The sequence below is a fragment of the Saccoglossus kowalevskii genome, chromosome 16 (assembly GCF_978046115.1).
Source record: "Saccoglossus kowalevskii chromosome 16, keSacKowa6.1, whole genome shotgun sequence".
Taxonomy (NCBI): domain Eukaryota; kingdom Metazoa; phylum Hemichordata; class Enteropneusta; family Harrimaniidae; genus Saccoglossus; species Saccoglossus kowalevskii.
The window spans coordinates 18,925,529-18,948,622 of NC_140656.1; positions in this window are offsets into that span (position 1 = coordinate 18,925,529).

Below are 23,094 nucleotides of genomic sequence, written 5' to 3' on the forward strand. Positions count from 1 at the left end.
TGTAGAGTTGTTTCTGTTGGCTGATCTCAACAAGCCATCCAACAACACGAGTCAGTGGAATAATACTTTGGATATTCAAATTACGGGATGGCACTCTCATTAGGAGGACAATAGGCGACACAATAGACCCCATCAACTCAATGAAAGGATTCGAAGCGTTGAGTGGAAACCCCGGAAAACACTAAACCTGACAATAAAAACACTAAACCCGAGGTAAAGGGTGTATTATGGGTGTACCATAATCGTCCAGTGAATATTTGATTAAAAGAAAGCGAAAACATGAAACAGAACCCACGACGGCAGCTGATTTCACAAGGGCGCCCTCAATGTAATCTAAACCCTAACCCTAACCCTACCCTAACCCTAACCCTAACCAATTGCCAATATGCCAATTGCTGTGTTCCTAATTTGTAAATATATAAATAAATAAAATAAAATGTTTGGTTTGGGGCGCGATATACTAGTATCTAACATAGAGGGCGTCCTGCTGCCAAATCAGCTGCGGCCCTGGCATCGATCATAAAGTGATTTTTCTTTAGCTTTCTTTTCATAAATACTCAACTGAACGATCATGGTGTATCCATAATTCGCCCTTTACGAAGGGTTTAGTGTTTTTTCAACAGGTTTAGTCTTTTTCAACAGGTTTAGTCTTTTTCAATAGGTTTAGTGTTTTTCAACTGGTTTAGTGTTTTCCGGGGTTTCCACTCAACGGATTCGAAGTGAAGACGAAACATTCACGTAATTTTAAAGGACACAAGACTACGGCTATTTAACACGACAAATATGACCTTTGACATCGACTATGAGACAAGCAATATGGCGGTAGTAGCCAAAACATTCGATATTTTTTTCAATAATGTTTATCTGGCTATAACGGAAAAATAGCGGTAAATTACCGCACTTAGTTTACTTCCTGTCATTAATTGGATTAAACTGGAGAGCAGCGCTGCTGGCGATCAGGTAAAAACCTTCCAAATGTTGGCGTTATATTGGCTGCTAATAATGCGTTCATGATCTGAAAGGTCATCGATTGTGTAACCTTTTCGTTTTTAACTTTCTTAAACCGAGCGCACACGATCAACTTTCGCTCGCTGTCAACTGATTTTATCGTTGTCAAAACTGCACTATTTGACTGTAACAGCATATACGCTATGTACACTGTTGTGAAAAATTGTGAATCCTATTGGATTGTTTACGGTAAATATGGCAATCAACGTTGCATGATTTTAGTGCAGTCTCTCTTGAGTGTGAATGACAAAGTCATTAAGTGTCTATTTCAAAGTGAACATAAGTGGAATTAAACAAAGCAAGTACACATTTTGCCGGTTTTTCGTTTTATTCACGGCACTCCAGTGCAATTGTATAGGCGAACAATACCAACTCAAGTTCAATGAAAACGATATGCAAATTACGTATTGGCGGCCATCTTGACCATCCATTTCTGGCGATGAATACATCGGCGAAACCTCTCATAAAATGTCGGACAGACTCCAACAACATCGCTACGCCATTAAACATAATTTAGACACAAGCATAGCCTTCCATTTCAATCTTCCAGATCATCCCCGCCCCGCCAAATTTTCGATTTCTCCCATCAAGCAAATTGTCCCGCCTAAAACACGCAAATCCAAGGAACAACAATTAATTCGTTTTTCCGGCACCACCTACCCTCTCGGCATTAACTCCCACCCCACAAAGGCGCAAATGTTCCTACACAAACCCCACTAAAAAATTCCCCTAACGTTTCATCTTATTTTCGACCGCCGACCTACCCGCCTCGTTAGCCCCCCCCCATTTACCGGCTAATACTTCAATCTAAACACCGCCCTCCACTTTCGCGACCTTAAACAACCCCCTAATTCACACCCCTCCTCGCCTGATCAATTCGTTAGACACCCTCCCCTTCCCCCCATTGGCTGTCCCCCAAGGCGCTTAACACCATCGCCTTTAAATACCTAACCCTCCGACGCTATATTTCGCTCATCGTAATCCGACCTCCAATTCGTTACCTCGTTCGACATTATGGCTTCCGTTCCACGACGTTCCCTCATCGTCCCCTCGATTATCGTTACTACCCCTTGCAACTCCCCAACCTCGGTCCCTCTATTTTCGATCTTTGCGACCTTCCCGGTGAAAGTTTCATACGCTTCCCATTTGGCTACCGCTAAAACTCTACCCCCACTTCCAAATTTATTGACCATCCATACCAAGGCACCACTCTCGATCTTGGACATCAACACAAAACCGCCCAAACCTTTAATTCCACCAAGGAAACAACCGACCCTGTTGATGTCCATACCAACCTCCCAACCAAAACCACTCCTGTCGCTCAAAATTCCGACCCCTACTAAGTTTAAACAGTCCCAATCTAAATTATCCCATCGACACCACCCGTATAGAAGATAGTAGAAAAACTGTCTTTTTTTTAAGACAACAAAAAACCGCCTCTCCGGAGGCACCTAGTCTTTTTCAAGACAAACCACCAATAAAACAACAAGCAACACACACAACGCACTCACCCAACACACAATATCCACCCTATCCTAAAAAGAGAAGAGAGGAAAAAGGAAACTTTCAATCTTGACTCTTTCCCCTGAGGTACTGATGAGTTGCGGAAATGAAACCGGTCGACCTCACCTTTCAAACTGACCTAAAAAAGCCCCCGGTCGTTTGATTGCAACCCCACACTTTTTGAGTATTTTCTAGGTTTTAACTCAAATTGTGTCGCCCTAAAACCGACATCGCACACACAATTGAAAACTTATTACAGTGTTTTCTCCTAACCTGTGGTTAGTAATTTTTGCCGTATAAATAATCAAACAACAAAATTGTCCTAAAAAAATTCCCGTACTTTTCGACTCGCGCAAATAAATTATCCCCCTATCAATTCCAACCTTTTTCAATTTCGAACTTACACTACAACCAAAACCAGCGCTCCATGCGCTAATAAACTCCCGCTAAAATCACCTCCCGCCCTCTAAAAAATTCCTGTACTTTTCGATTCACGCAAATAAATTGTCCCACTATCAATTCCAACCTTTTTTAATTTCGATCTTACACCGCAACCAAAATCAGCGCTCCCTGCACTAACAAACTCTCACTAAATTCCCTTATAGTAGACTTGCTAAGGGCAAAAAAAGGGGTGATCGCTGCATTTTTTAGTACAAATGTCTCACTTGGCACAGATGTTCCTTGGGGGACAATTGACAAATTTTCATCCAAAGAGACACTCTGTATCTATGCAAATAAGGCCTAATTTGCATATTTTATGCAAATTAATTAAAACATTCCCAAAATAATATTAACAAATATATATTCATTCAAAACAAATGTCTATCTTGGTATAAACTTTCTATGGAGCAAGTAGAAAAAGTATTATGCAAAATAAATCAAGTATTTATGCAAATAACCACCTTACTTGAATAAATTATGCTAATTAGTACATGAAAATTGGCAATTATCGAGGTTCTTGTGAATTTTTATGCACTGAATTTTTTGGTAAAAATGTCCTACTTGGCAAGCACGTTCTTTGGATCAAAAGAAAATATTCATTCAAAGAAACACATGTCTCTATGTAAATAACACCTAATTAGCATATTATGCATATAAACTAAACATACGAAATTCACCAATAAGCAAAAAGTACCAAATTTTAAATAACAAATAAATTTTACAGATATGAAGTGGTTATAAAGTTTGACCATAAATAAACTATTCATAAATATTCATAAATGGTATGGATAATGCATAAATTATGCAAATTAAAACAATACAAATTGGATAATCGCAAAATATTAAAATCAATATTGATTTTATCCAGAAATGAGTGATTAAGAGCTCTTTAATGCAAAACACTATTTCTTCTTTCAAACCAGCTTCTAATTAGCATAAATTATGCAAATTAGATCTGATAACTCGTGGAGCCTCACAATGTTTCATAATTTATATTAATATTTAATTGAATATTATAGGGGAAAGTATGGTACAATTCATATTAGTATTAATATAATTGTATCATACCTTCATCTGTTACTAAACCCAAGCTTTGCAAACATCTCTCTGTTCAGTCACGGAATATTTATTTAAAATGCAATTCTACATTGTATTGCATTGTAATTGAGTTTGAACTCCAATTAAAACGCAATTGGTATTGTAGTGTAAACTGGTACAGGGGCGGCTTCTTCAGTCTCTTGATTAAGGGTTCTGGATGGAAATTCCTCTTTAGAGAATTTCCCCACACATGACCACTCTAGAAAAATAATATTAGAGAATGCAAAAGTATGATATTCTATCATGATATACTCAACAATCCATCTGAGTTTGAGCCAGAAATTAATCTCAATTAGTTTAATTAATAAATAATGCAAGCGTGCAGGATTCACTGTCAGTATATCTTCGTCCTTCACACCGTAGATCTGATTGTGGAAGACGGGATTGTGCTGCTCAATCATCTCAACTGTTGGGTTAGAAGAAGACAGTAATTGGAGCAGGAGGGTGAAATCTGGTAGAGACTGTCATGCTGACCAAGAAGTCCTTTTACCTGTTTTTACTTTATCCAGTGTTTCATTGTCAGTTGCAAGTGATCATTTACATTTTGCAGCCACCCAAAGCCTTCTTGAAGCACATGCTCTAAAGATTCTGATGTACAAAGAACTGGAAAATGCGAGATTTCATCCTCATACAGAGAGACTTCTTCCATTGTTGTGTAAGACATTGGGAGTAGTTTCACGGTCGTTTGACCCATTTGTGCAGCATTTAAGATCATCTTCTGCTTTGTATGTACCTGATCTGTTCAGAAGTGCTGCAGGATACTGATACCCATCCCATGCGAGACAGACTGAGAGATGCAGTTGTAGATGATGGATTGTAATCTATGTTCAATCCCTCCTTCTGTGAAGACTTTTTTGATGGCTTGAAAAGGTAGAACAAAACCTTCATGTTCTCAATGGGTAATGCCTGTGCTAAGCTGATATGACACACACATGCGCCGCTCTGCAAGTGTATCCACATGACTCTCTTTACCTGTTTCCATGTGCACCTTCCTTGCTAGCATGATGGATAATAGAGTTTCCTGTTCACGTAGATGGCGTGGCACACTCTGTGGATTCGATAACATTTTGCCTACAGATACATGATCATTTGAGCCAATGACGATACCATCTTCTCTGAATAAGGAGCAACAGCAACACCAGGACCAGCTAACAACATATGCAAAAAGGATCTCAACAAAGGCAACAGAATCCGCTTCCGGGTTTATGTTGAAAGAACCAGAACGGCTGACTTTTGTCCAACATATCTCTGCATAGGATCTTCATTGCCTGTGCCAATATTCTCATGTCTGTTCTCATGTCCTTCATCTCCTGAAGCGCTTGACTGAGGTCTTCATCGAATACCAAACCCGGCTACCAGATGGCTTTTGAATCGCCTTGATATCAGGAATACGACTGGTAATATCATTTCTTAGTCGTGTTGTATGGCATTGACTCTGAGGGTAACAAAGAGATGCAGGGCGCTTATCATATAGTGCTTTCAAATGAGCCATGTTGAAAACCATGCCAGTTGTGCGATTATCTTTGATGTATTTTATGAGTTCCTGAAAAGCTTGGACCTTCATTACTTTGGCTGTATAGGAATGACTAGAAGATTGGTCCACTGCATTTGCCTTTATGTACAGGCTAGTAAGGCATGTCAGGTGATAAACTGCATCCAAAGCAATCATGTCACCTATTGACAGTTTAGCTTGGAGATGCGCATTACCAGTCCTCCTTGCCGCATCATGGACTTTTTCATCAAGACCAAGTGTCAATGCCTTTCTTAAGTCCTTCACATTCTCGGCTTTCTCACAGAAGAAACATTTGGTATTGAGATAATCTTCTTTCACGTTTGATGGTCATGGCACATTTTCCCCGACAAGAATTCAGCCGCCTCGTCTTAATTGGGTTTGACATTGTATGCTAACTTCTGCTTTTCTTCTGGCCCAATCCACCTTCTGTTGATCCTGCAATTTTTGTGCCATACTGCTTTATTTGTCGTCATTAATTGGACAATTCTATTGTTAGTTTCCACACCACCACCATTGCCAGCTAACAAATCCTCTACTACTACAAAGCAAGGCAACTCACTGAGACCACAATACAAAGTATACAAGTTTCAATATTTATGTAGTTGTGTATTAATTTCTCTAGAAATTATTTATCAATGTTTGAGAGTAGTATCTTTGAAGACTTATTGAAATAAAGATAGTTCTCTCTTTAAAGCGGAGCTCATCATCTTAGTGATTGTCCATGTCAATGTTTTACTTTTTTGACTTCTTAAAAACTACAAGCCTGAATGATTTGATACTTGGTGTATATGTACCTTGACTGGGCCTCTCTTAGATTTGTTCATTTCATGCTGATTTCTTCAATTCTCTGATTTTTATGAATATTTTTTGTAATTTATGGTGAAAAGTGATATTTTTGATTTCTTTTAAAAAAACACAAGTCCGATTGCTTTTACATGACATATATACGAGGGGCGTTCAATAAGTAATGCCCCTGACCCATTTCCCATAGCAGGAGAATAATGACACTTGGCACAGTTATTAGTCTTTCTCTACATAGGAACCACCCAGAGCTATGCATTTCTCCCATCGTTTGATGCAGCTCTGGACACCCCGGGTTGTTCCTCCAACCACGTCGTAACTCAAAAACAACTTCATGGCTGGGAAGAGATGAAAGTTCAGAGGGTGCAAAGTCACGAGAGTAAAGGGATGGAGAGGATTTCATAGCCACACGCCCATGCTTCTGATCTGGCGACATGCGAGTTATGAACTGGAGCATTGTCCTGCAGGAGGAGGATACCTTTGCTGATCTTGCCTCGCCTCTTAATTTCAATAGCTTATCTTAATTTCATCAAAAGTTAAGCGTAATAGGCTCCTGTAATTGTGGTACTTGACGGATTATTGCTTCTGGAAAGGTGTGAGCAATCTAGGAATCCATCTAGCAGACACCTTATGCATATGCAAATGGTCATGAATGATAGTTTCCACAGACCCTGTACTAATCTTGACCTCTCGGGCTATTTGGCGAACAGTAATGTGTCAATCTTTCAAAATGGCTGCCTTAACTTGACAGACAGATGCCTCATCAATGGCAGAAGAGGGACAACAAAGTCTGGGACTTCCGGCCATGTTTAAATTCATAATGCCAGCGTTTAACAAGGTCATATGATCACCATCACAAGTTTCTTTCATTTCATCAAAAGTCTCCTTTGGTTTGCGTCTTTTCAAATACAAAAACCGGATCACTGGCCCCATTACACACCTGACTCAGTTCAAACACCTGTAAATCATAAATTACAATTAGTTCAGAGCCGTTTTTTGAATACGTCCGTAAGATGTCCCTGGTGTACCAGCGATATGCAGAGCAACATCTAGCAAATCACGCAATCGTGGAAGTACGCAATGAGTGCATACGCTGTGAAAAGGAGTGAGAGGCCGAGAAGCGTTGCGACACACTACCCGAAGTGCTGTGCTTGTTGCACGATAACAGTACAACCTCTTAAGCACGTGTGCAACGTCTGCCACAATGGATTCAAGTCGCGCATCAGGCTGGGACCCGGAGATTGCTAACGCCTAAAGGAGCTGGGGCCTGGACTGAGGAGGAAGTCAAGAGGGTCGTTGAGTTGAGTATAACCTTTAATGGCAAGCCAAGCATAAACATCCTAATTGCTAACCACCTACCAGGGCGTACCCCAAAGCAAGTCAGTGACGCACACTGGCAGGCTGTAAGAGAGGTATTCATTCCCCTACTCAGGGCGAAAGTCCTGAGACAGAGCATCCAAAAACCATGTACTGGATGGGTCGATAGGTGCACGGAAGTGGGTCTGGGATGAGGGTAGGCCTGACCCTGTGAAATTCTACAAATTTCTATCGGGTACAATTCCAACGTCCCACCCAAACTCCAATTTAGCAAGAGAAATTTTGGCGAAAGTATTCTCTGGAAAGAAACTCTGAGTCGACAACAACCCTGACAAGGTATACAAGCCTATCATTAACAGACTCACAGTACTGCTCGTGGAGGACGCTGATAAGGTTAGCCAACACATCAACAAGCCACCTGCAAAAGCGAGGGGGTATGCGGGTGTACACGCTTAAAAGAAAATCACAGTTTAATCGACACCAGAACCTGGCAAGCTAGCTTCTGAGCTCATAAGTGAAAACGGTCAAGATAGTAAATGTGCAATAGATATAGGAACAGTGGAGTCAGCTTACAGAGCAAAGCTGGGATTAGTCTCTCCCGAATGCGATCTTGATGGAAACGGTTACCCGGACGAAGTTGCATGCAAATAGGTCCAGGTCCCGATGGAGTTTGTGTCCGGCACCTCAAACGCCTAGATCCATCTGGTATCCTACTGTCCTGCCTCTACTAAGCATGGCTCACGAGTGGGTGCGCACCAAAGCCACTTAAGATCGATCGATTCTCATTCCTAAGGGTGACACGAATCTAACAGACTTGGGTAACTAGCGACCGATAACGATCTCATCTCTGGTCCTGCGCTTATATACGAAAGTACTGGGTGCAAGGCTGACGAAAGCTGTTGCGATCGACCAGAGGTAGAAAGGTTTTGTGAAGGGTGCAAACGGATGCCTGGAAAATCTAAATGTGCTAGACATCATCATCAGGAAAGGAAACAGGAGAGATCAGGTCGCTGTGGCATTCTTGGACCTCGCCAAGGCCTTCGAAACTGTCCCACAGGCACATTGAGTGTGGTGTGTCAACTTAACAAATGTACGGATTGGAATAGGTGGTAAAGTTCCAAAAAGTGCCCTCTCCATCTTACCAACTGAATATAATTTCAGCTAAAAACTTCAACTCACTTATTTATTTTGGCCCGTCTACCCAACAAAGTATTTATTTACATCACGTAGATAATCATTACCATTGCATAACATCTATGACAGGTTTTTATAATGTGAATTATTTTTGTCATACATGTAGGATTGGTTATAGCAATGCTTCGGATCACGAATGTCACAAAACATGTTTCTATTGTTACACCTCTAACAAAATGTCCCGACAACATTTGTGAGAAACAGGAGCTAATACCATGTCCTGATTGTAATTGTCAGTTTGGGTCTAAGGTATGTTTTACAAACCATAAAAGGCAGTAGCAGTAGAGTTACAAAGGCAGTAGCGTTTGTACGAAATGTAAATTTACTCTTATCGCAAAGCCTGCGGCCATATCTGTTTTGACAACCTCAGCCCCCTTCCGTTGCAATGCATTCCATTTGTAATTAGTAACATAAACAACACATTGTATCTTGTTGAAATGTCCATGTTGAAAGTGAATCTTGTTGGCACGGGTTTTTGTTTGGAATTTTTACAATTTCACTGTGATTTAACAAGGTAGTGAATGCCAGTGTTTGTTTTTGTTTTTTTTCATGCATCTCCAAGATGGCGGCGCCCATGAGGATAAAACAGCGGAGTGGACAAACAAGTCCCCCATCGTCCTACACCAATGACGACAGGCTTTTTGATCTTGTATGCAAAGTAGGCATTTGAAAATGACGTGGGCGCAGCTTACAGTGTCGGCAAATTCGAATTTCAACGATTTTGTAACGCATTTTATCGGCAAAAGTAGATGGTCTCGTCAAATTGATCCCTATTTTTATCTATGCCTTCCCTGGCCATTCATGGTATTGGTATAGGTGCAATCAAATGTCCCGCCAAACACGTACGCTTGACTTGAAGTTCTGCTATGCTTCCGAAAACTAGTGCAAATGGTTATAAGCAGTATTTTCCTTTTTACTTTTTTTTATAATTAACAATTTTTTTATTTATATTTACTGTTATTTCGATATTTTTTTAAAAAAAAACGTGCACGTTTATAAAAATAATGGATGTTAGACCGTCTATGACGAAAGAAGCAATCAAGGCACTCAACTATTCGCGGTCTGATTGAATTTCCCGCTCCTTCCGCAGAGGAAAAGTAGCTACTGCTCAACAAATTATCATCTCTACGGTCTCGAGTTGATATCGTCCAAAATGCAAATTAGGCGATCGTGGGCGAAATTATCGTCTTCTTTCTAATGAACCACTATGTCAACTCCGAGGATCGTCGCCCTGATGATGATAGCAAGCATGGTGCAACTTTCGATGGCCCGGTTTATCAGCTATGCTACAAAAACAAAACGAAACGCCACCATTCTTCCAATACCCTAAGACAAGGTTGTTCCTGGGACCACCATTCATTCGGACCAGTGGGCAGCCTACTAATAGCTAGCAAACGACGGCCGTTACCCAAGTCCTCTCTCACTACTTCAGTTGTAAGAGAATAGAACTCTCTCCCCCAGCAAGTGCGTAATCACGATACGTTTGCTGGTTTTAAGAAGTCATGTTCTCAGTATAATATATTTTACAAAATACTGGTAAATTTTAAAAAAATATTCTAATGTAATTGTTGTTTGTATATATTGTTTAGCTTTTTTCTGTATTGTATTTTAATGTAATATTTTAAATGGCTCCTTGTAAAACAGCATTTAGCTGACAGATTCCGAATAAACTTTGATATGCCGCTATTTCGTCGATCCAGTCACTGGAGTCCATAACTAGGCAATTGAGAGCTATTGAAACCGAACTAGGGAAAGCTGAAAAGAATGATGAGTATCGAAAAGCATGTTGCCTGGATATTCCTGTCCAATTATACTTGTGTAATTAACAAAGGAATTTCATTAAATTTCAGTGTATGTTTACTTTTTATTGATTCAGTGACAATCAGCGAACACAGGCACGTAGTAAAAAAGGAAAGAGAAAGAGTGATACTCATATTGATGTACCAAATCTCACAAAGCACCAGAGGAAGGAATTACAGTGGATCCAGTTAAAAAAAGAGATATCAGATTGCAAAATTGGTATTTATAAACTGTTTATTATGCAATTGTATTAATCAACATGAATATAGTTGTGACCTTCACAAACCAACAATTGAATGCCCTGATATTCAAACATTAAACCCTACAAATGTGTTCATTCATGTTGTGACAAAATCAAAGTTTTGTTTCCACTGGGATAGAGTGAACCTGTCTGAACTTAATAGCATTTAAAATCCCTCTATACATTGAAATTCAACTTATTTGGTGTTTAGCCAGATTGCAATGTAATTGAATAGTTGATCATTACTATCTTATACTAAAATATATTTGGATATTTAGAGTACTAACAAATTTCCACTTCCGGTCTGGTTGGACTTAAAATACACCACGAATATCCACTTTTTGGTATGTGTTGGTTCTTGGATATTTCAGCTTTGTCGTCCTGTACTTCATTCAGTAATTCAAACTCCCCAGATTGTGTAAAAACTGAGAGTTTCTTGATTTTGATATCTAAACCGCCTTGACTTAATTATGTGCTGGGGGACGGCCACTTAGGTACGTGTTCTGTAAATTGCAGCGCATAAACCTAAAAACGTTCGGTAATCAAATTCACAGGAAGTTGACAATCCATATATTGCTAAATCGCCAGTTGTTAACTTTATCAGGATTATCATATGAAGTTGCACACCATTCTAGCAAAGAAATTTTTAATTACTTTTGTGCAGGTTATATAATAAATGAAATATTTCATTTTTATTTATTAATAAAAATTGTATGGTATTTCCTAGCTAGATTATAAACCTATAAACAAATATTTCGCAAATAACATTGACCGCGAATACGCCTTTGGGAAGTATTACAAATGAAATATTTTATATTGCAATTTCTTTCAATTTGAATTAGTTGCATTGCAATGCATTAGTAATAATGTATATATGCATTCCTTTATTTCATTGTGGAGACTGAGTTATACAGTTGGTTACATACTATAATTTATCTATATTTGAAAACGGTTATGGGAGTTATTAATTTCAATAAACATTATTCAACTATTCTTTGCAACACCAATAAGATCATAAAGGTAATGTTTATTGGTCTTTGAAACTAGAGGCATTATCAGAGCATGGGTCTTATTTTGGAACTCCTGCCAGGATGGTATTCCCAGAATAGCAACAGTTTGTTAAAGAAACATAAAACTTTAATTCTCAGGATGAAAGGACCAGTTACTGAGACAAATCCCTACTCCACGCGAAACCAACCAGATACGAAAACCCACTCACTGCAAAGCTACTAGTGTTATGTACAAAATGTAATGTCTGTACTACAAATAACTTTCAAGTTATTCACATTTTAAAAGTTTTTTTTTATGGACCACCCGATATATTGACTATGTATAATGACTGCATATACAATGTATTTGAATATTTATTGATAGTGCATGGACTAAAAAAATGTTGTTGTTTTTTTCTGAAATGTTGAAGTTCATGACAAGATCATTTCTAGGTTTATATGTTTTCTACTAATATAAGGGTGATGCATAACAACTGAGAGGGAAGGGGCTGGGCTAAAATGTTACCCCAAAACTTCATGGTCTAGCCATGGTCATATGTATAAGGATGTCAAATTGTTTCAAAAGTCATATCCATAGAGTATCTACAATTGCCACTCTGCCTTGTGCTAAACAGCATAGGTCTTCAGGTCATTTGTTAAAAAATGTGTTATCTAAGAGCCTTTTTATTTGATTTATTCATAGGACTACATAAAGTACATATTTGTAATTTAAAAATAGGAACCAACAGAGAGCTGGATAGTGAGTTCATTGATTTTCTTGGAAAAAAGATGGAAGAATTTTCTGATGACAGCTATCAACCAAGAATGTCAACAAACAAGATTGTAAAGCAGAAAATGTAAGTTAACAAGTTTTAAACATCAATATGTGTATAATAACTTTATTGATACTATATTCAGAGGCCTTTTAAAACACATTAAGCTGCTGCTATGTCATTGTCATTTTAATATGATTTCCTCAAAACTTGTCACTAAATTGGTCCAACAAAAAGTATTTGCAATAAACGTATTTGCTATCTGCAAAATTAATAATCCTAATTTTGTTTTTTGATTTGACTGCATGTTTTCACATGCGCATGCCTAAGACCCAAGTAGTTTCATAATGTTTGATATATGCCTGGCAAAAATATATGTGTAGCAGTAGCCATAGTGTTAAAAGGTTAAAAGAAGACAGTGTTCTCCCTAGATGGTTTTGGCGTATCGGTGCCAATATGCTATATTTTTGGCAGATACACTATTATTCAGGCCAATGTGGTATCAGATATACTATTGTTTTCGGGGGATAAGGCACAATTAACACAATAAATCAGCCCCGTCTGGCACTCAAAATCAGCGCCCACTATGAAGTGCTGCTGATTGGGCCGTTGTCCCATTTCTTGAGTGCATAAAATTATCACCTCATTGTTTCCAAGGAGACACTACTTACTTGACCATTGTTTAGGGATGATTTCAATGTTGTGCTCTCTGTAACCTTGAATAGTTTATCTTGTGATGTGAATTTAATTGTGCTCATTAATTTTCATGAGCGGCTGCTATTCACCAAGGGCTAGGGAGATCCCTGTGTACCTTTTGATAAACACATTGAAAGATAAGGTACATTAGCCATATTTTTCTTGAGAATGTGGGCTTACATAGATAGTGTAAATGGAAAAATAGAAGTATAATCTTTTGCCCTGATGTCAAGTTGTCTAATACAAAGTCGACAGTTACTGCATAAAGCTTTTGTTTCGCCTTTTATCATAATTTTGTATTTGCATATAAAAAATAATTCCCCCGGAGAAGGGCGGGGTTCTTCCCTTTGAGGAGACAATCAAATTCAATGCATCAGTCAAAGCATTTGGAATTTGCAATTCTTAAAATACTTTAAACACTGTATTTTGAATGTGTCAGTTTTACGTGACTGCAACTGAACATTTTATACTTCTATGTCCAACAGAAAATTAGCTTACAATTCTGAAATTAGTACTTAAGTTACCTACGTGTATTCTGAAACCCAATAATGAGTGCATTAAAATAATTTCATGCTCTTATCAATACGCATGGTGATTATTGTATTTCACCTAATATTAATTTTACCAGGTTAACATAGCTCGACTAAGAAAAAGTATTGAAAGCAACAGAAGTGAATGGGTGAATGAATGCCGAAAAATGCTTGAAGAGGTAATTGTTTGTTTTATTTACAGTGAAACAGCTACTACTGGTTCGCGAATATTCCACAAGACTTACAGTGGAGATGCAACAAAATAGAAAAATAAATGAACATAGACGCAAGGCGTCAAACGTCACATAACATGCTTATTGTTATTCTTCAGAATGTCCCGACAAAAATCACGAAAAAGAGAAACAATACCATGCCCTGATTATAATCGTCAGTTTCAATCAAGGGAATGTTTTACAAATCATAAAAGTTCTGGTGTCTAGTAAGTATATCAAATGCTCGGAATGTAAGTTAACTATAAACGCGAAACTCGAACGTCAAGCTCGTGGTCATATCTGTGGAAAGACTTTTTGTGGAGCCTTTTTAATTATTTTTCAACCCGCTCATCGTTATTTGAGAAGTGTTCCTATCAGGAAACAGAACAAAATACAGGGTTGATGACATTGGCAGCATAATAATTGATCTTCATGAAGCGAACGAGTTGCACAGAATGTGTTGCTACGATGCTCATATAAAGGAAGGAGATTTATTCTCTGATTTTATAAACATTCTGATTTTATGAGGATTAAAACTAAACCGATTTTTAACTCAAGAACATCGAACACAATCTAACGTGTTTATTATAATTAATGTTGAACTCATTGTAGGGGAAATTTGCTCAACTATGCAAACACTAAATATATATCAATGCAAAATGCTTTTTACAGGACTAAGATGAGTGAAAAGGAAGATTCTATTGACATGCATATCAACGATGAGGTAATACAGTTACAGACAGCAGAACATATAGACCAATCAACAGGATATGTGAATGTGGTCATTTGAGACTTGCCACATTAATATAGAAAGCGTTGAAACAGTTGATAATACATTGTCATAACAATGTCATTTCAAGAGCATTATGTTTTCAACTCTTGTATTGTAATATAGTTACTCATGGATAAGTCTACTGCCGAGCTTTTAGATGTTTTTCGTCTTGTTTGTATATACATCTAAATTCTTTGGCGTTTCATATTCTACTTCTTCAATTTCTGTATTGGTTGCATATCTAAAGTAAATGCACGTATAACTACCGTTTTTCCCTCTGCTAAAATTTTGCCTATTTTATGAATCGAACAAAAGTAATTTAAAAGTAATAATATATATATATTGTATAATATATGAACTAACATACGCTAGATTTATTGTGATAAGTGAATTTACCTTGGCACTCACAAGGAGTGATTAGACATGCAATACTAGCTATTTCAATTTCTCAGTTGAAGATGTGCTTTTAACAGAATAAATATTTCTAGCTATTGCAATAGTCGGATGCCATGATTATTTGATAAAGAAGCTTCAACGAGTTCAGAATTCAGCAGCTCGTCTTGTCTGCAAGCAAGTTTTATCTTCTCATATTTCACCACATTCACTTGCTTTCAGTGAACAGTACCATCCCGCTAGACAAGGGCGTTCGTCATCAGATGAACATATATGGCATCGTACGCAGGGGCCAAGACGTTTCTTCAATACGGAAAATATTCAATAAATTTTAGTAACCAAGACAACACGATTGCGACAGCTCATCCAAATAAATTATTCGCCGTACCTATTCGAATCGGGTATAACGGTCACACATTCACGAGGGATAAGAACGGCAGGGAACTGCTCGCCTGGGCATGTCATACGAAAGAGCCCGGTAAGTTTCTCACCGACTTTATCAATAGAGGCAAAACAAGGAAAATGTACTAGTGTGTCCGACAGCTGTTATTTTTCGTTTACCCTAGACGACAACTCTTCGTGGAAAAATCGCGACAAATGATCGCCGAATGTCGTGGTGCTGCTATCTTTCTATCAATCTAAGACAAAGTTCCTATGGATCAGTGGGCAGCCTATCAACAGCTAGCGAACAACGACAGTTATTCTTATGCCGTCAACCACAGTCGCCATTTCGTCAATCCAGTCAGTTATTGATTGGAACAGAGCCAAGGGAAAGCTGAAACAGTTTCGAAAAGCATGTTGCCTGGGTATTTGGATGAGTTTATGTGGAGGGAGCAGTACGGAAGAACTGACGACGAGGCAGTCACTAACATTTTACGCCATATTGCGAACACTACACCCTACATTAAAACCAAACTATTTCGGAACGGCATTCTAAATTAAAACCAAACTGCCCTTTTAATGGCCAAAACATCCTCCAAGATACGATATACCGTAGAATATAGACACATAATCACATACATTGTTGAATTATTTACTGGCGAGTTTAAATGTTATTTACCCCCACCCCCACACTTTAACCAAAATTATTTGTAAATCAAAAATTACTATACGATCTTCTCTTTAGGTTGCAATGAAATTTACTCGCACAAGAAAAGTCGTGTTGGGCGAGAGGAGATTTTGTCAGTATATTTTGTATTGCATGAATGTGAATATCCACGCTGTTAGAAACTTGTGCAACTCTGCACTCAAACAGGAATTCAGCACGTAGCAACACAAAGTTAACATACATTTGAAAATAAGGCAATGGTTTGATTGCATTTTGGTTTACTAAAACCATACATGACTTATTTGCATACTTGTTATACCATGCAAAAGATATACACTCAAGGTTAACAAATATTGACGAGAACGTTGAAGATTATCAAAGCACTGTCTTTTTGAAGAATTAAATTTACAGGCCAACTAAATAAAATTATTTGCTCAAAACCACATTGTAAGCCAAAACATGGCTCATAGGAAGCAGGATTGGCTATTCAGTAACTTAAGTTCAATGATGAGGTTTCTTTAAGGCTGTCCAGGGAGTATAGGGCTGTATCAAATGTATTCAGTAAGGACCGAGTCGGCGATGGATATGTTGCTATGTGAAGGGGAAACACGCAGGTATCTTCAACAATTATAACACACGGATTTGAAGGATGAAAAAAATTGTATATTTGGAAACTGATGAACCTATTGACTTTGGGTCATGAGACTTACTTGAAGAAACAGTATACAGACTTTAATGGCAAGTATTTTTGAAACTATAGTCATGCGACATTTCTGTAAGTCTGTTCTCACTATCTGGAATACAAATGCTTTTCACCATTCAATACAGCATGTGCAAACTGACATTGATTTGTACAACATATCAACTATGACACAACATGCATTAGCACACCATTCATTACAACACAGGATTTTAACGAAAAATTAAGTTTGGTGGTTTATTAATCTTTACAGCTCAGAACATCTAACACTGGTTTTCATTTTCCCTCAAGCGCGAAAGGCTACAAGATCTGCGATCGTTTGGTCATTAGAAATATTGTACGAGCTGAAATGTGTTTTCGAGGAACAATTTCACAACCATTGCAGGACCTTATTAAATGAATGGTGTCAATAAGACCATCCATCACCTAACTCTGCAACAAATTTTGACCCATTCATGGATGCAAGGATAAGTTATTTATACCTATCAGAGGGAAAGAGTTAAAGTACCTGTTAAATGCCTGTTATTTGTTGGCCAAAAATCAGTTATCAGTATATCAATATTATTATATATGGAGTAAATTCTGAAAGTGAAAAAAATGGGTTCCAAACCCAATCTACGCAAATTCATTGTATGTATTTTAAAACTTCCTTCTTTCATACTTTTTCTTTTGCGTTCCTGAGCAACTTATAATGTACTTGAACACCGCATGTAACTTTCGATGAATACTAACCTCATTACGTGAGTAATTATGATTACCCATATTGATATATTTGCAGTAATTTTGTGTCTTACTTTGTATTTCACTGATAATTTGTCACCATTATACTTCAAATCGTTGAAATATGAATTAGTTATTGAACCATTATAGGATTTCCAATTATACAATTACTTATCTTAATTTACTATGATTGTAATTACTGTTCTGATCTTAACAAATTGTTTTTATTTTGCTCACCTCAGATACATGTTCACCTTTCTGGTGTTTTATTTTATTACGATATATTTCCTTGTAAAATTTGTTTTCCTTTACTGCAAGTTCCATTCCCCTTCTTGAATCGAGGTCAATTCAAAATCTTTTGAGCGTTTGGCATGTCACCCGATATACGTGCATACATAATACGTGTGAGGGCGTGAATCTGGTTATGCGTCAATTGCGAAACTTATTTGAATGACAATGACAAATGAATCGCGCAACGAATGGGAAGCCCGGTTTGGGAGAAAAAAGGAGGAGACTGACGGAAGAGGGACTGAAAGAAGACTGGAAGACACTGAACTAAGAGCTCCCCTAGCCCCCTTTTTAGTTATTTTGAATAGGGAACTTAGTAGTAATGGTGATTATTGATCTTATTTACTAAATGTTTGAAACGTCATAATTCGATGTACTCCCTTGCGTGATTGGAGTGTGTATATATATATCCAAAAATACCTCTTGCAAGCGAGTTTAATTCCCGAATTATCCCCACATTGCGTTATCAAATGGTTTAATTTTGGGAACACTGAGTACTGACGACAGACCGGTCACACTATCAAATTTCAGAAATAATTTTTTTTATGAAAGAAATGTTTTTTCATGTATTGCATGAAACAATTTCTAATTTAGAGAATTATTTGGGCTGGATCATGAAGCAAATAAAACAAGGCAGTATTTTTGTGGATAAACATGCGAGAAATGATGTATGGGATTGGCTGTGCGAATATATCCTATCGTTTCACTCAAAGGGATACCATTAACGCATGTTTTGCAAATATTACTAGAAAGATGTTTGTAAAAGAAGATGAGAAAAATAAATTTTGTACCAGATCATGAGGAACTGAGACCTGCATACAATGTGGTAAAAATACTTATCCAAAAAGATGAACATTTAATTGATTTTGTCATGTGATGTTATAATCTGGAGTTGTCTGTTAGCAGTCATACCTACAACTTCTATGAACAGAATCCTTGTAGGAAACATTGTGATCCCTGAACCAGCTATCTACTTGTTCATTTACCGATTGTTAATGGTGGTGTTGCGGAAGGAGTTTCAATTGCGAACCATCTATCACTGCGACCCATTCAATGATTGCAGGTGTATAGGGGTGATCATGAGCATTGCTCAGTGACTGTCTCTGAATGATAGATTTATCACATTAATGAATTATTTTAAAATACCCCCAGTGCTGAAGCATTTTGTGATATAGTGGGACAGAGTGGACAATAGTTTGTTACTTCAGACACTGAATATTTTGTGTATTTATATTGAACAATTCAACATCTTCACAAATAGAGAAATCGGTGCCAAGTAAACCAATGTCAGCTAAAGCCCTCGTGAATGTATGTATTGTATGTATGCTGATGCAGTAAATGTAACAATCTAAATTGGCTGTCATCATAAAGAATGAACTTGATGATATATCTCCGAATGCTTATGCTCGCACTGTTGACAAAACTAGTCAGTTTTACCATTCTCTGGTAATTTATCTGTGATTGGTATATGTATGGTGATTTGTTTGTTACGTTAGCTGAAGGGTTTAATCTTGTATTGTTCAAACGTAATTTGACCAATGTGATAGCAAACTATGGTTTGACCACAGGTGATATTTTAATTAACAGGGAAGTTAAACAACGGCTCCTGTCATTGAAAGCACTTTTCCTCAATTTTTTATGTGATAAGGTGGGAGCAATTCATATAACAATATAGTTTTCAATAATTATCGGAACACTGATTTTGTAGGTACACCATGTGTTGTGCACGATTAGCGAGTATATTTCTCGGTTTCGAATATTGGAAAAATTGAGTTACAGATAAAAAAAAATAAGAACATAATAAGACACTTATTGATTAGGTGTAATTAGATTTGACTAAGAATATCAGTTCTTGAATATCAAAGGAGAGAGCTGTAGCAAAAATAAAAAAGAGTTGCATCTCTCTCACATATGTAATTTTGTTACTATTAAAGATGCATGCAACAAACAGACTGTGATACTGTTTCACAGTCGTTGGATGCTTTAATGTTGGACATCAAATTTCATCAAGTGCGAATGGTGTGCACCATGAACAGGAGAACCGTGATTCACCGTTCATTCACGGGATAGCAATATCCACCAATCATTATGCGAGTTTGTGGAAATAAGTGTTGATGCTTACACACATTATCAAATCATGGAGGCGTTAATCTGTGCTTGTGTCGATGTGATGGTGTGCTCAGTTGATGGCCGAAGATCAGATTAGCAGTAGGAATGGAACAATTGAGTGCACGAGGCACAGAACGAATGATGCCGTCTTTGCATGAGAATCCAAAATAAATTTACCATAACTATTAGTTTATTTTTTTCGTACAATAGCTCTGGAACCAAACTGTTCATGGCATTGTTGAGAGTTCATCATTGTCATGTTTTAAATGTTATACACCCTGGATCATCTGGATCAAATGACGAAAATATATCACCGGAAACTTTTGATTATCAATTCCTACCGAGATGTATGGTAATTGGTTTAAGGCAGCGAGGTTTGGATTCGGTAACGGGGAGGTCTGTCCAGAGTCTTGTAACGTGAACATCTTGGCTTGCAGTGTCGGGTTTGACAATAAATGAACCCTGTTATCTTGATACCGAATCTACCTAGGGTAAAGGGTCTCATCCTTAATTTCAGAGGATCGCGAATTGTGAACCATTACATTCTTAGAAATATGGTAAATGGTAGCGGTTCGTGAGAGTTAGTGTTAACGAACCTTTTACAATAATTAGAAATAAATATACTCGCCATATTTATACAGAAGAAAGTAATTATCACAAGATTATTATCCCCGTACAATATCGCCCGTCAATATTCTGATGATGTTGCGAACGGCGGTGACATCAGTGCTGAAGAGGTGATGCCTCCAAGTCGTGCATCGAGTCTTCCTGGGCCTGATTTTCCACTACACGTGTTCTAATTTACCATACTATTTTGTGGTGTTTGAGGCACAAAATGGCATTACAGAGTTCTTGTGTTTTAATTCAAAATATTTCATTTGTAAGGCTTCAATTATTGACAGTGAAAGTGAAACAACTACTACTGGTACCGTGAATATTCCACAAGACATTTTGTATAAGCTTTACAAAGTATATTTGACAATGCCTGTTACCAATAAATTATTTATATTTCTCAATACAGTTAACGTTGCTAAAATACATTGTATAGGAGATGTGCAAGACTATGTGCTGTCCTCTGGACAAATAATGACAAAGCAGGAATTCACAATAGCTGATGAAACTGCACAAATTAAAATTGCAGTATGGGGTGATAAGATTCCCGAGATATTAAACAATATATACAAGTTTAATGAAATCATGGTTCGTTCATACATGTCACGAAAGCAACACCTCGTACTATAATTGACTTCGACGCATCCACCATTATAATAGGTTCTGTCTACTATGCTGAGGTGAAATGCAAATACTTTTGCACAAACTGCAGAATGCGAACCAAAAGCACGCACCAGAATCTTTTAGGTCGGCATACAGCAGAAAGAGATCGCGATCGCTATTTATCGTCTCTCCTGAATCGCACTAAAGACCGAATAAAACATAGAAAGGACAATATTAATCGGACTGAAAATGCTCTTATCCGCTTTAAATGAAATGTTGTCTCTATTGTCCCAACGATATTTATCTATATTGGAACTGAATATGGGAAAGTTACCCAGTGTGTTAGTTTCTCACGTAGATCCGTCTTGAATTCTGAGCCAGCTACGTACCAGAGTATCATTAATATATCCTGAATATTCATTAACTTACCGGAAATCAGGTTATTATTTTAAACACGCACGCATAATATATTATGGAAATGCTGACCACATTTATATTTGGCTGGGCATTCTTTTGGCCAAAAGAACACTCCGTGCTTTCACTGTACAATGTCGAAGCGTTTGGGATCCCCGCCCGACTATGGTACATAATACATCCGAGTGGTTAGCCAATACTTACACCACTGTGGAAAATCTACCTGCGTATTTTTTGGAGTAAGAGAGTGACTCTCAACCTACTTTACACTTGACTGAAGCTGAATATAAGACATGTGTGGGAGATCAAATAAAAATGTGCAATACTCTCTCTAAAGTACAAATTGGAGAAGAATCGTGTGTGAACCTCTGTCTTTAGAGACGACCTCTCAGCAGCCCAAGCCCTGTGTGATATTACTGTATCCATTAATGAGACTCGAAGCACTCTTATTTTACTATGGAGCAAGATAACGTTTCCATTGTCTGCCAAGACACAAATGATTGGATTTTAACATGTCTCGTCACTTAAGTGTCCTTCATTACACCTTGTAAAAGTTGTTACGTTAAAATCATGTGTGGATGTCAATTACAAGTTGGGAAGGACATAATTCCAGCTAGAATTACTCGTTGCCAAGGCAACGGTATATACATATACGGTATAGCACACACCACAAATTTCCCTATTTTAAGGTCATTTTTTTATTTAAATTCCACTTATTATTTTAAAGGGAATTCAACGTTTGCTAAACCATGGTACATGAACGTATCAGAGACAAATTATGTCGCCGGAGAATGGGGCATGTCCTTACAAGACCGTAGTTTGAAACTAAGTTTGACACGCGCCACAGAAATGATTAATCGGCACCAACGCATATACAAATCTGCTGACGATCAACTAGCCGCAGCATGGGACGTACCTGCAACGCTCATACCTATGTAAACAATTAATTGACTTTACGTATCTCCATATTGCTATCGACAAGCGTGGTTTCTAAAACAATATCAGTGTCGCTTTGAGCAAGTATATGTCGCATATGGGCAGCTGACAGTGTATGGCACCAAGTGTATTATTACAATTCGTAAAACATTATCACCTGCAACAAATCAGCCTGTATTTCTATTCAATGTATTTCGGAAAACTTATGCGGGTGTATTGAATCACTGTCCTATCATAAAAGGTGTTTTGAGTCACGTGATGTATCAATTTGGATCACGTAATTTAACCTATAAAAAGATATGGTACTTTGAACAGACTTAAATAGGGAGATGTACACACAGGGCCAACAGTTTGGGGCCAACGGATCGAGATTACCTTTGTAC